We start from the raw sequence: 15,647 nt of genomic DNA on the forward strand, positions 1-15,647 counted from the left end.
TCTTGTTACATACAAATATATTAACATAATAATAGTGACAAGCTTACACAACACAAATATCATCATGATAAATATCATATACATTAGAAAATAAGTTGAAGCTTTCACTTCGTAATGAAATATAATAGAATATGCATTCAATACGTGAGGTTGAAACTCTAAGTATGTAATTTATATTTGATGGAAGTAAAAATTTCTTAAATTAAGAACAACATAACATGAAACATAATATATGCTGGCAATATGTAAGCTAAAGAATAATCATTGTATGTATCATTAGTAGATATTGTTATATTATATACAGACAATATCGTACACAATATTAGGAAACTATGCAACAGCGATTACATTCGACTGACGTAACAAGAAGCGTGATATACAAACTTTCCGAGTAATTCCATATAATTACACCTTTACTATTCCTACCTGTCATGTTTTTCTACACCTACGCATACATGTAGCATTTTGTTACATGCAAAAGTGTACTATTTTCACCATAACTACTGACTTATACTTCATTTTATTCATGGAATGTTAAAAGTACACTATGTTTAATAAATATTCTGACGAAAATGTAAGAAGCAGTGCAGTAGGGTTAAAGCATATATAAAAGAATATATCCTTATTGTCTCTCTTCTGAAAAAAAAATGACGTTTTGTCAAAAACCGTTTTTCATTTTCCACTCAAATACTTTTTTTTGTTGTTGTTTGTTTGTTGTTTTCTTTTAAGGAATTAGAAATCAGAAATTAGTTTCAGAAGTGATTTAATGTGTTTGTCGTTGAAGATTTTAGGTTCTCTCTTGTTTATATAAAATATACACTTGACATTTAAACTTTTGTAACGACACAGATAGGCCGGTTTTTAATTCGTTGGTTTAATTATAACCATGTTCATAGATTAACAGAAATAATAGATCAATTTTTGAATGTGAATACCTATTTATGAACATGTCTATGAAAACTCTAATATCATTTTCGTGTTTTATTCTAATATTTACTTCGCCCTAACTTTTTCCATTGCAGAACGACATGTGACGTCATCTGATGAAATGGTTTTGAATGTATTCAATAATGGTGAGGCATTAACAATCGTACAAAGGAACATATTAATATGGTTTCCGTTTATCGCGATCTTTAATGATCCATTTCCTCTTCTAAAAGGATATTGAGTTATATTATGCTGATTATCAAATACACGGTGATTGACGGTGTATGATGTCCTAAGATTGCGTTTGTACTTTATTTCATGTTACATACATTGACTGTCAAGTTTGCAAAAACGAATGTTGAAAATCAACAGCAAGCAATGGTGTCTTACCACAAACAGATTATTTAACTGTTGAAGGTACTGATTGACGTGCTTGATCAAAATGTACAAGAACAAAATTTTGAATGAGTAAGGTTTAAATTTTGAATCATTTACGTCTATATATTGTGTTATTATTTTTATTGTTTTTAACAAGCTGTCTTAATATAATATTATAGACTCTTTTGTTTATAAAAATTAGCACTGTAAAATAATGCTTGGCATAGCTGGTTGATAATAGTACATACTTATATAAGAGCATTTTAAGTGTAACAATGCCTACAGAAGTTTACAATTTGGGTCTTTTCACAACAGACATGGCGTGTTAAAATGAATATTTCTTTTCTAAAAATAATTTTCTGCTGAAGGCACTTGATTGATTAGTAAGGAAATTGTTAAATATGTGGACTTGTTCCTGTGGAAAAGTAATTCATTAGAACATGTATCGTTGTAAACTAACATAAAAAGACCCTACCTTTCCTGTTTCGGAAGTAAAGTCTGGTTAAGGTCTACTGCAGAATGTAACCGGAAGTCCTTAATGATCAGTTTATTATCAGCTGGAAGCATAGATGCCAAAAATCTTTTAATGGCTTATTTTATATTTAACTCATTTCTGTGTATAACTTTATCAATAAGTATAATTTAAGTTTTACGGGAACGTGCTACACTTTTATATATGATATACTGGAATGTACAATAATGTTTCTATTGTATCGGACATACCTTATAAAATATATGAAGTGATTTATTAGGATTGTTTTCTCAGTATATGCAAAAAAAAATGTTCATGTTACGAAACGTAGATCGGTAAATTATTCCGTCTAAAATTCTGAAAAATAAGATAAGGTAATATTCTGTTTAATGCTTGCTTTTAGTAAGATTATTATACGTAACTTTACAATTCTCTTGGAGTCTTGACTCACGCAATATTTCTTAGTAACAAAAATAGTGTGCGTTACTTGATGTTCGGAATTATCAAAAACGGTTTATTTAAGAGCAAGTCTGATTGGACTGCTGAAAGTTTTGTTTCAAACTTACTATTAATTAACTATAACTGAAATTTTCAACTGGTTAATTAAATTTTCGTCGGTGTCGCTGGTGTCACTGTTCATTACACATGTATTCATCACTCTTATCGCTTTTTTACCCTTTGTTAAACGCATTGCTATATGTGTCTCAAATGAAACAACATTTGTTATTAAAAAGATGTATACAAGAAAACTGTACTCTTGAGACTATGTAATACCTATATATAAAATCTGGTAGATCAATTACACGCTATGTGCAAATAATTAACGTTACGTATTGCTAGTTGTTTAAACTTCTTACAAGAATCGTCTAGACCAGTAATCAGGAACATACAGATCTTCCTTAGTAAGCTTACGGCACGCATTACACATTCTGTTTAATTAGAAATAGTCTGAGAGTTTGGCTGTTTTTGGATTTAAATAGAAACAACAGTCAATTCAGTTTAAATCGGTAATATTTTACCCTGCTATACTCTTTCTCTAATCAATAAATTCATTATTTCAATCATGCATCTGTTTAAACAGTTCTAGATCAGTATTTTGCCTGAAAGAAAATTATCGAAGTACACTAAAACTGCCCTTAATTAGAATACTTATTTATGAAACAGGAGGGTCATGATGACCCTGGATGGCTCACCTGAGTAATATCAGCTACATGTTTCAAATGTCAAACTGATGCTAAAATATAAAGAAAATAGGTCAGTTGGTCACATTCAAGGTCACTGAGAGTCAGTTTTAAGATCGGTGTGCAAAACTGTATATGTCATCCAAATTTCAAGACTATATCTTAAAAACAAAAAGTAGGTCAGATGGTTAAGGTCAAAGTCAAGTGACCTCTAATTACTTGGGGTCATCAGATAATTATAATTAACAGTCTAGGAAATAAGATCAGAAAATATTTGAAGTATTATTTCCTATATAATTTACATTAAAAGTGACTCCCGGTGTGGGACCTTTCTTCATCCAAGGGGCATAATTTGAACAATATTGGTAGCAGACCACCAGGCAATGCTACATACCAAATATTAAAGGCCTAGGTCTTGTGGTTTAAGACAAGCGGATTTTTAAAGTTTTTTCTTACATAAGTCTATGTAAAATTTGGGACCCCAGGCTGGGGCCTCTTTTCATCCCAGGGGCATAATAGAAATAATCTTGGTAGAGGACTACCGGATGATATTACAAACCAAATATCAAAGCCCTAAGCCCTGTGGTTTTCGACAAGAAGATTTTCAAAGTTTTTCCCTAAATAAGTATTTGTAAACCATGTGACCTCCGGGGCGGGCTATATTTAACCCTAGGGGGATAATTTGAACTATCTTTGTAGAGGATCACTAGATGATGCTACATGCCAAATATAAAAGCCCTATGACCTGTGGTTTTTGACAAGAAGATTTTTTTTTTCCCTTTTGGTTGCCACGGCAACCAGAGTTCTGTATGGAATTCAATTCTTTGAACAATTTTTAAAGAAGACCACCCAATGAACATTATGGGTGGACAGATTAGCTCAGTGGTTTGCACGTCTGTCACTCTCTTAAAATATTTGTGGTATTGAATGTCGTAACGTGTCTTTTCTTATTACACAGTAAACTATGTGGTTTTAATGTATAACATGATATGGTTCAACATCAAAAACATTGTAAAATACTTAACTTTAAATTTCTGGATTAACGTTTAGGTGAACATTTGACATTTTGAAATTTGTACATCACTAAATTACCAAATCATAAAAAGAAAAAATTGTCTACAAGAAAATTGAAAAGAATATGATACATGTGTATTATTCTACAAAACGATTGTATGCATTCAACTCAAAAAGTTTACATTTACTGCAACAACATATAAACAGCAGTGACGTAACGACATCGGGGACTACACGGTTCAGGCTCACGTCATTAACAAAAAAAAAAACACGAACAAAATGATGTCATTCAAAAATGCTTTCAAAATTTCAAAAAGAACATTAGATTATATCTTTATAGTAACTATTTTTGGTTGCGGGTTTATCCCGTACCGTTTATATAACTTCTTTTGCCATGTGGGTCCGAAAATCAGCCGACATTCAATCTTTTTTTTCATTTCTGCATAAAAATTTGGGTTCCTTCATTAGCTCTGTGCCCAAACCCCACAGAGAAGTATCTAAAAAACCCATATGGCAGATCAGAATAGTTTTGCACTATGTCAAAGATAATATTGATTAAATGCATGCACTTACACCAGGCATATAATGAACATACTATTGTGTTATAATATGAAATAAGGCAAAGCCTCAAAGCGAGCTCAAAGAAATCGGATTTAGCGAAATTATTATGCATCATTTATTTGTCACAAAGAAACTATTCCCTACTCACAAGAATTCAGGAGAACCCATTCACTTGAAAAAGTCTACATTTAATGTCACCATACCTGTAACAGTGAATATCATATGTTGTAAAAGTTATGGGAAGCCAGTGTCACGGTGAAGTCGTTTCTTTCTGCTTATTAATGACATTTTTTCCATTTTCTGGCCGATGCTTGATCTTTTAAATGATTTTTTTTTTCAAACAACTGGAAAGCATTCTTTCATTATTTCATTATTGTTGAGTGATGAATATTTTTAAGCAATTGAATGAAGTTCTGTATTCACTCATGGAAAGAAGTACTTCCTGTGAGCACCTATCCGTTAGGGTGTGCTTTTCAAGAACTTCCGACGAAACTTTTCAAATCCATCACTAAGTGTGGAAGTATACTTGCGTTACCGTAAAGCTCGATTCTCGAGCTCGCTATGAAGACATTTATACAAATGCAAACCATCAAAGAAAGAAGCAGAAAAAAAGAGAAAAAAAAGAAGAAAATCTGAAAAAAAAAACTCATGAGGATTCGAACCCACAAAACGATTTGCTTATATCCAATTGTTATCTGCATTTTACCCGACTGAGCTATGTATATTTAAAATGAAGAAATACTAATATTTATGTGTCAAGTATTGTCCGTAAGTATTGACCTGGCACTCATGAATATTCCGTATGTTTCCGTAAATTAATTAACCCAAACAATGATATTGCTATTGAAAAGCGAATTATATACCATCATGTATCATGTGCAGATATAGCTGTGCGGACAAAGCGTTTTGCCACTAATCTCAGGGTTGAGTGTTCGAGTCCTCTGACTGACCAAATTATTTTTTTATGATTTTATCTGTAAAAGACGGAAACTTGTCACACTTGTCATGTTTTATCAACGAAATACTCTACTATCGATTACCATTCTTCTACATACATAAAACCGTTCTACAAAATGTCGTTTAAAAACTTCAGGACCGGACAAGCACGGACAATTCAAAGAACTGTTGTTAGCGATACAAAATGCAATGTGTCATAAAAAATATATAATCAAGAACAAATACAAACACAAGGAATTATATTTTAAAAAAATGGTTAGAAAAGGGAAATTTGAACCCATTTGGGAACGTGTTTTCAAGTCGGGGAGCTTACCACTACACCATGTGCGTTGGTTCTCTAAATTGATTTTTTTTTGATAAATCTAGAATTTTAGGAACGAATATCACGTGAAATAACGAAAACGCCCGAAAATATTGGCGAAGATTAATGAGTGCCAGGTCAATACTTACGGACAATAATGTGCAAGCTTTGTTAATTGTTATTTCATCAGTTATTATGAAACAGACACGTCCTCGCATTTCAGCGGGAATCACGTTATTATTGGGGATTAGTAGAGAAGAGTTGTTGTTGCTGCTGTAGTTTAATAGCGTGGACCTTAGACCCTGTTACAACACAATGGTTTCTAGGTATTTTAACAGTTAAAAGATGTTAATCAGTACACGTTTTGGAACCTTTCTTCTGCTGTTTCATCTAACTGAAACATCGGGGATATTTCATTGTAAGGCTAAGAACGATGTATAACACTATATGTTTAGAAATACGGACATTAATTATAACAGTGTTGTAGTTGTAACGCTGTAAAATTTTATGTATGGGATAAATGTTTCTGTATTGAATTTGTTGATTATTCTCTCGGTCTTATTTGTTAATACAGACTGTAGATGTATACCGAATCATTTTAAGGGTTTATCGAAATTTATGCCTATTATACCATGTAACTGGTAGCGTGGCCGAGCGGTCTAAGGCGCTGGTTTAAGGCACCAGTCTCTCCGGAGGCGTGGGTTCGAATTCCACCGCTGCCATGCATACGATTTTGTTATTCTTTCGGGGATGGTGTGTGTTATTATGTTATTGGTGGACGATCAGAGAGCTAAAGTGTTAAATGTGTGCTTATTGAGAGCAACTGAAAATAATCCCTTATAAACAGATCCTGAATGAATATTGTAAACACATTTTTTTCTGTTAAAATGTCGTCGAAGACAAGAAACAGCCGTTATACCTGTTACTGTGTGAAGACTGCTGATCATACGATTTAAGGGGGAATGGTACTTTGTCAAAATTTAAGATTTGCTAATAGTCGTAATACCCAAAAAAAAACTTGAAGATATTTCAAATTTGTATCATCATCTTTTAGAGCGGGTAAACATGGTATGACGTTACCATGACGTCGCAAACATGGCCCCTTTTCGCGCTTTTGAGTCCGTTAATGGTAGCACCCAAAATGGTATAAAAAAACCGATACTACAACCCTATTGTTGGCGTCATGCATTAGATTATATATCAACGACAGAATAAAGCAATTCTTGTGATCATTAACATGAAAAGGTATTTTCTATCCGATTTTCGAAGGAGGTGCGAAAAAAAGACTTTTGGTGTTTAAGAAAATTCAGGAAAAAAATCGCTTCCATTTTGCAAAAGAATGGCCCGTGGAATTTTTGCCAATTTTTTGTATGTAAAAATTCATTATGTTGTTAATAGGTGCAAATTAGAAAAAAGTTCACCGAAGGTTTTTCTAGTACAACCGATTGAATTAGACATTGTGACGCAAAAAAACGCGTTTTAAAAATTTGACGAAAGCACGTAAATATTTATATTATTAGCCTTATTTTTACACCAGTGGCTGCATAGATGGTGCTCTCCATACATATGTGGAACTATGCTTTCTAGCGCCTGTATTAATTCAGCTTCTCCTTTTTGTTTGTTTTGATTGACAGCGTATGTGAAATTTTTAATGAATGATGATTTCACTTTTTTGGTTAATGATGGACAGGCTCGACTAATCTTTTCAAGTTTATTTCCTACGATCCGTTTTGTATGTGCTGGATCTGAAAATTTGACAATGTCAGAATTAACTTTCTCCCTTGTTTATTTCGTTGCTGCAGAGTCATCGTCCTTTATAATATGTTTGTACATCAGTCCAGAATTGCTTGCCTCTTCATGCAATTGAGCACGAATATCGGGCTCCATAGCTTTTACAGAATTGCTCCAATTTTTTGGCATCTGTGAAGTTGACCATATTTCTTTTCTACATCCGCAACGTTTACTTAAAGGACAATTAACACAGATCGTTTATTTTAAATAATTATTCTGAAAAAAATACAGCTGGCCAGTGTGGGGGTCGAACCCACGACATTCGCGTTATTAGCACGACGCTCTAACCGACTGAGCTAACCGGCCACGTTCACCATCATGAGATTAAGAGTTTTAATGTATAAGATAATAAATACATATATGTATAGTTGTATAAACCATTACCAACTTCGTATTGTTCAATATACTGGAAGGAGGTAGCGTGGCCGAGCGGTCTAAAGCGCTGTTTTTAGGCACCAGTCTCTTCGGAGGCGTGGGTTCGAATCCCACCGCTGTTCCATTTATTTTTCAAAATACTCAGTAAAAACGGCTCAACACGGCTTATATTTTACTTAGCAGAACTGCCTTGTTATCCTGAAGTAACTGACAACTTCTCCACATGAAACTTTGCTTAAATCACTTGTAGACATTAGACAAGGGCTCTAAATGCGGAGAAAATTTTCTTCCGCCCAGAACCGGAAACGTTGGTATTTGAGATGGTGAGCTTTCGGGTTCATTGCAGGTGTTGGTGTTTTTAAATTGCAGTTGTATTGTACTTTATAAAGCATAAATTATACATCAGTGTTTACAACAGTGTTAATTATGCTGGGATTTTAGTTAAAGGTAGGTCATATCATGGCGATTTTCCAGCTTCCGTGGTGGAGAAAGATCCCCGGGTGCCGATCCGGACGTTTTTCAGACACGTAGGCAACAGGATAGAATAAATGCCTTCCTTAAGCTAGAGCGTGATGGCTTTCTCACATTAAACAATGCTACATCCAAAGTGGAGTTATTGTTTAAGCTGGTATGTTTAAAAAATTGTATCAACTTGATAAGTCTTAAAGTTGTTTTGTACTGTGTTGCAATTTAAAACAACTTTTACCTTGTCGTTTTTTTATTTATTTTGTATTATTTATGTAATTTCCTCAAGCTCAAACAGAAGTAGTATAGGGGCCTCTTTGGCCTCACGACTGCGCATGCGCGGCCATCTTGGATCTATGACGTCATGCGCAGCGGCCATTTTGGATTCTAATTTTAGAATGACATCATCTTCCTATTTTAAGAATGACCTCACTCTGCTATTTATATCTCCCAGAAGTATATAGAGCTGACTTATATACCTATCTAGGGCGTGTTCGCGCACATTGAGGGTCAGGTGCTCAGCCTAGACGGGGAGATATCATGAAAACAAAATATTTCAAGAAAATCAAATAAATATTAATTATATTTGAACATATAGATTTATCTATAACCTAAATGAATAAATACATTGTATGGTAAACAAATAACTTATTAATGATAATTTAAAGCAAAATATTTATTATATTTTTAATTAAAACCATTAATCGTTATTTAAGGTATTAAAAACATTAAGCTTTATTTAAGATAGCTACGTTAGAAATAGCGTTAACTGAAAATTAAAGACTACATTTTGCTTACGATGTTTCCTCCTTGGCGTCTACTGACAAAATGACTCCAATCATAAGCGTATTATCCCTAAATGCGCATGCTCGGACCTATTTTTCATAATGACTTCATAAGCTATATTTAGATAAGGTCATGAGTGCATCAAACGTGATCATAGTCAGAATGTCTAGCGTGTGTTGATTTAAGGCCTGATGGACAGACAATAAAGAGTAAACATGTCAAAGTTAATCCCTTTAAAGTCGCCACAATGTCTGGCGTGTATTTATTTAAGAGCGGATGCGTGAACAATAGCCTATTCAACTGTCAAATTTAATCCCTTTAAAGTCGCCACAATGTCTGGCTTATGTTGACTTATGGACGGATGCATTAACAAAGGCCTGTTGATCTGTCCAAGTTAATCCGTGTATTGAGTACGGGAAGGGAGGCGACATCAGGCCTGGGTCACATATGGACCGAAGTGCCTCTTTCATACCATCAATGATATGATGTTAAAGAATATTTTTCTTAAACAATTGCCAACATTTTTTATGACCATCCAGAGTTTTATAACCAGTAAAGGACTTTTTAAGAAAGTTGTTAAAATCATCAAAATAAGACGTTTTAGGGTCCATTTTTACATTTTGGGTATCTGACAGTTTTGAAAAGCCCAAAGAGTGCACTTTACCATAAACTAGGTGCCAACCGGAAATGAAGTCATTTAAATTTCAAAGTCATCGTACAGACTCGGGACTGGTACAGTTAGAAAGATCTTTTCGAGTAGGTTCAGAAAATATGTACAATTACGTGTCTATCTCTATCCGTTTTCCAGATATTGAGGTTTAAACCAGAATCATTCATCAGGAAACACCTGGCTTCATGCCTTTATTATTAAAGATAACCTAGGCATGTTGGGTATCTAACCGAAGGTCTCGACTAGTACTATAAGTTGGTACACTCAAACCGGAAGTGAAATCAATCACGCGTAAAATTCACATTTCCTGCATGTCCCTAGACTCGAACCTACACAAGCACAAGCACACGCGTACACACGAGAACACACACACACATACACGCACACGCACATACACACACAGACACACACGCACACACACATACACGCACACGCGCAATCACACACACACAAGCACACCCACACGCGCATACATGCATGCACGCACACACGTACGCGCCATTAAACAATATATGTAACATCATCAAAATATTCAAAATTATCAAAATCTTTCGTGCCTATTACCCTAGTACACAGATTGTGTCTGCAACTTCATTAACAGGTATCACAATAATATCTTCCTTTGTAACTTTACATTTGTCATCTTTAGTTATTACAACAACATCATAGTCTCCGAAATTGAACATGCCAGTTCCACTACGGTGTAGATACTCCAACACATTACACAATATTTCATATATATAATTTGGAACATTTTTCCAGAATTTTGAATTAACAGAGTATACACTTCAATATAATCGTACAAGTCTATGCATGAAATTCAACCTTCAGCGGATATTAAGTATTAATATTTTTTGACTTGAGATCGGCTTAAGATAATGTATGAAAGAGAACTGGCCAATGTTGACACTAATATTTTGAAAACTGTAAAAAGGGGATTAAATTTCGGTCAATTTTATGACGTTTAGGAGAAACTTATAAAAACGAGTATTTTGTGTTATAAAACTTTATAGTCCTTTAGGATACTGTCTTAAGTACAGATAGGTTCTAAAAAGCTTATTTCGACCATTCTAGGAAACGTCAAGAGTTTCAATGAACAGAAATACAGTTAACATTGAACAATCAGTTTTCCCCATTTCGTGACACATTTTCTATTCATCAATTCCTGAGATGTTAATTTCATGTGATAAAATTTCATAAAAATCTTTCATTTACATCCCCCATTCTCGATTCGATTTTCAACCGTTATCGCGTTATGACGTAACAGCGATTTTTAAACCTTTCTTAAACTTTGCAATAAACTCTTGAAACAGATAGCATTGGAAAGATCTCGTCGCATAGGTTCAGAAAATGTATAGATATTTACCTCTATCTAGATCCGTTCTCAAGATATTGGCGTTTAAAGATTGAAGTGACGTCACCTTTTGAGCGGTAAATTCAAATTTCGCAACCAAAATTTTCAAAATGTAATTTCTCCTCTATTTGTGGACCGATTTTAATGATCTTGGTGTCAAACCAAAACGCTTGACGAGAACTAAGTGTTAGTAGCATACAACCGGAAATGAAATCACTCATGCGTAAAATATCGATTTTCTCCTTTATTACTCAACCGACTATACCCATGTTAGGTATCCTACGAAAGGTTTTGACTAGTACTATTCTATTGTTTGCACTAAAAGAATATGGGGTCACTCACGCGTAAAATGCGTCAAAGTTAGCTTACCTGATCCATACACTTTGAGATCAAAAATGACAATGAACGAATTCACAGGGTCATTTAGAACTGCTAGAAACGCTTATTGCGAGGCATGATATCAATTTGTGAAGCGATGTTGGAGAAATAAAACACAATAAAGGAATATGTTGTTTTATTTGTGTACACCACAACACCTACTGACGCTTCTTCTTTTCTTTCAAATCAAATTCAAACGTATGGGTTATAAATAACAAAGACAAATTGTTCTTTTAATCTTTTATTGCCAAAGCTTGTATCACTAATACAGGTTACATATATCATCTAAAATAAGACAAAATAAAGTCATCATTCAACTTCTTGCAATACACATCAAACGGTTTTACAATGTCCTTCATTTTTCGTCCAGAACATCGGTTCATAATGTAATATACGCAATACAGCCCGCATAGTTTGAATCTGTATCCTGTATTTGACTGAAGTTCATCCAGTAACGCTTCTTTAACACTTGCTCAAAATGAACTTTGTAGTGCGCTGGTCTATTACCTAGTGAATCGAAATATTCGTCGTGTCCCCTTTTTGGAAAATAAAAGGCCACCCAATGTTTTCCTGATCCCTGGCTCGTGTCTGTATTTGAGATGACGTATTGTCCTCTACGTATCTGAAGTTGATCCGCAGCACATATTGTCACAGGGTATTCTTTTAACATTTCCTCGAGTTCATAGTTACTCATTTTAAAATGTATAGGTGTTCCAATCCATAGTATCTTGGGTCATATTTTGGCGATATTTCTTACGTCGTGGGCTGTCTAAATCACGACTCATAGGTGTGTCCAATGTATTCCTATGTCGCTTTAGATCACTATGCTTTCGTGACCGTCTTATTTCCGACCTAGCAATATCAACCGCTTGGGCTACGGGTGTCACAAGTTTTACTACGGGGAGATCTTCCCCTTTTTGTTCTTGTGCTTCTCTTTCTTGTTTCTCTTTTAGTTCAGCCATTTTTCTAAGATGAGCACCGCTACCCACGATGTAACGGCCCATATGATCAGGATACACATACCCGTCCCTCAAGTCTTGAAGTGTTGTATCCATTTTTCCGGTCCGGTTTATCCGGTACCCATTTTTCTTGTTTATAATCGTATACCTCTATGGTACCATTTTGCATGATGAAAAGTTAAATGCACGCCAATCCTTCTTACAACGTTCATTCATCATCATCCGATCCTTCATCGTCATAAACTTTCTTTATTATCATCTATTGAATATTCTTCTTTGCTTTTATGATCGGGCCACAACTCATCAAATAGGTCTTTTCTAAGGGCAATGGGTTGCCGAACAGATTCTTTTACAGTCATGCCGTGCTGACTTCTTAGTTTCTTAGCCGACTGTAAGAATCTGCTGCTGAGTAGGGTCGTTTTGTAGCTCAAAAAGTCAATTAGAAATCGGCATAATTTGTCTCAGTCTCTTTCTTAATTGAGGCAATTCATCATTAGAAGTGCGACGGTACGCTTCTTTAAAAGGAGCCCTTGTTCTGTATAGTTGTTAAATTTAGCTTTAATTGTTCTTTAATAGATTGTCTGAGAGGATCCTGAAAACGCTTATCCCATATCTCACGGCGTGGTCGCTGTTCTATAATATCAACTTTTCTACGTTTACCTGGAGGTCCCTTGATCAAAGATCGTTTCTTTACAAAAGTATCATTATATCTATTTTCTGTTTCATCATCACTATCATCATCATCATGGTCATCAGAATCCTCCCCCTCATCTTCAACCTTGTCATCATTTTTATCAGATAAGTATCCTTCACCATTGAAATAGTCTTCTTGTTTATATTCATCATCTGTTCGTTTTCTCTTTTCTGGAGTGTTTGCCTCGAAAATGTTTTCACGTAAACGGTGTTGTTATTGGGTGCTGGATTTTAAGTCTATTACCAAATAACCGTGAGGTCTTGATGTCGCTCGTTCAAACCGTTTCATAAAGATGTTACTAGACGAAGGATATATTCTTCTTGCCAATGTAGCCACTTGCTGTCTATCAATAGGATTATTAAATAGCACCAGATACTGCGTATTCAAAGCGATATCTCTGCAGGCTTTACCTTGAGGAAACAAATTTTGGGTGAGATAAACGACAGATATGTTCCTGTGGTGACTGCCCTTCGTAAAGAGATCAGCAATTCTTTGGTCGCATTTAGCTTCAGTCATCAGGTCGTCAAAGACCAACAGGTTCCTTTGACTAACATTTATATATTGGGAAATCATTCAAGTAGTCTGGAATACCGTGTACAAATTCGACACCGGGGATTTCACGCTGAAGTTCATCATACAACGGTTGCCATTGTCCAAAACACCATATGATACGCTGAGGCTGAGGTCTTACAAGATTTGATGATATCAGTTTTCTCGTCCATTCAGTTTTTCCACTACCACTTGGTCCTGAAACGACCATAGAAAATGGATGTTGAAACGCCGTTTCTCTTGAGATGTCCCATGTTTGTAATGGCGGTGAAAAACTGTCAGTTGCTTCGTCATTTCCGTGGACATAACGTTGATGTCTCCGCATGTTGTCAATCCGGGAGAAAGACTGATGGCAAACAGGACACTGATGCATTTGTGAAACCGATGTAAGTATCTTTTATCAAAAAGACACTGCTTTATTCTGTTTGCCATTCTTACGCTTTCTTTGGGCAAAGGAGAAGGAAGAGGAGGAGGAGGAGGAGGAGGAAGAGGAGGAGGAGGAGGAGGAGGGGAAGAGGAGGTGGTGGAGAAGGAGGAGGAGGTGGAGGAGGTGGAGGAGTGGAGGAGGAAGAGATGGAGGAGGAGGAGGAGGAGATGGAGGAGGAGTGGAGGAGGAGGAGGAGGTGGAGGAGGAGGAGGAGTGGCGGAGGAGGAGGAGGAGGAGGAGGTGGAGGAGGAGGAGGAGGAGGAGGAGGTGGAGGAGGAGGAGGAGGAGGAGGAGGAGGTGGAGGAGGAGGAGGAGGAGGAGGAGGAGATGTGGAGGAGGAGTTGTTGGTATATACAGTAACTCGTAACACCTTCAATCATGGTTAAATTTACTTTACGGCTTATATATGACGTGTGATCCCTAAGTGATCAATCAGAATGCGTCATATCATCAGCCAATCAGAGCATTGCTATAAGTTATACTGACTAATCAGAACGTTGCTTTGGCTCTATTTATTTTTCTTTATCCTGTGAATTCGTTCATTGTCATTTTTGATCTCAAAGTGTATGGATCAGGTAAGCTTACTTCGACGCATTTTACGCGTGAGTGACCCCATATTCTTTTAGTGCAAACAATGGAATAGTACTAGTCAAAACCTTTCGTAGGATACCTAACACGGGTATAGTCGGTTGAGTAATAAAGGAGAAAATCGATATTTTACGCATGAGTGATTTCATTTCCGGGTTTTATGCTACCAACACTTAGTTCTCGTCAAGCGTTTTGGTTTGACACCAAGATCATTAAAATCGGTCCACAAATAGAGAGAAATTACATTTTGAAAATTTTGGTTGCGAAATTTGAATTTACCGCTCAAAAGGTGACGTCACTTCAATCTTTAAACGCCAATATCTTGAGAACGGATCTAGATAGAGGTAATATCTATACATTTTCTGAACCTATGCGACGAGATCTTTCCAATGCTATCTGTTTCAAGAGTTTATGCAAAGTTTAAGAAAGGTTTAAAAAAACGCTGTTACGTCATAACGCGATAACGGTTGAAAATCGAATCGAGAATGGGGGATGTAAATGAAAGATTTTTATGAATTCTATCACATGAAATTAACATCTCAGAATTGATGAATAGAAAATGTGTCACGAAATGGGGAAAACTGATTGTTCAATGTTAACTGTATTTCTGTTCATTGAAACTCTTGACGATTTCCTAGAATGGTCGAAATAGGCTTTCTAGAACCTATCTGTACTTAAGACAGTATCCTAAAGGACTATAAAAGTTTTATAACACAAAATACTCGTTTTTATAAGTTTCTCTTAACGTCATAAAATTGACCGAAATTTAATCCGCTTTTACAGTTTTCAAGTATTAGTGTCAACATTGGCCCGTTCTCTT

The 15,647-nt window shown here is 35.4% G+C and overlaps 2 non-coding genes across 2 annotated transcripts; one reads left to right on the forward strand and one right to left on the reverse strand.

Annotated features, from left to right (window-relative positions):
- The first annotated feature begins 6,431 nt into the window (after nt 1–6,431).
- On the forward strand, nt 6,432–6,513 carry Trnal-aag (transfer RNA leucine (anticodon AAG)). The gene has a single exon. It is a non-coding gene; the product is annotated as a tRNA-Leu (tRNA).
- A 1,301-nt stretch (nt 6,514–7,814) lies between these two features.
- On the reverse strand, nt 7,815–7,888 carry Trnai-aau (transfer RNA isoleucine (anticodon AAU)). Its single transcript has one exon. It is a non-coding gene; the product is annotated as a tRNA-Ile (tRNA).
- Between the last annotated feature and the right edge of the window lie 7,759 nt (nt 7,889–15,647).

The sequence above is a fragment of the Mercenaria mercenaria genome, chromosome 14 (genome assembly GCF_021730395.1).
Source record: "Mercenaria mercenaria strain notata chromosome 14, MADL_Memer_1, whole genome shotgun sequence".
Taxonomy (NCBI): Eukaryota; Metazoa; Mollusca; class Bivalvia; order Venerida; family Veneridae; genus Mercenaria; species Mercenaria mercenaria.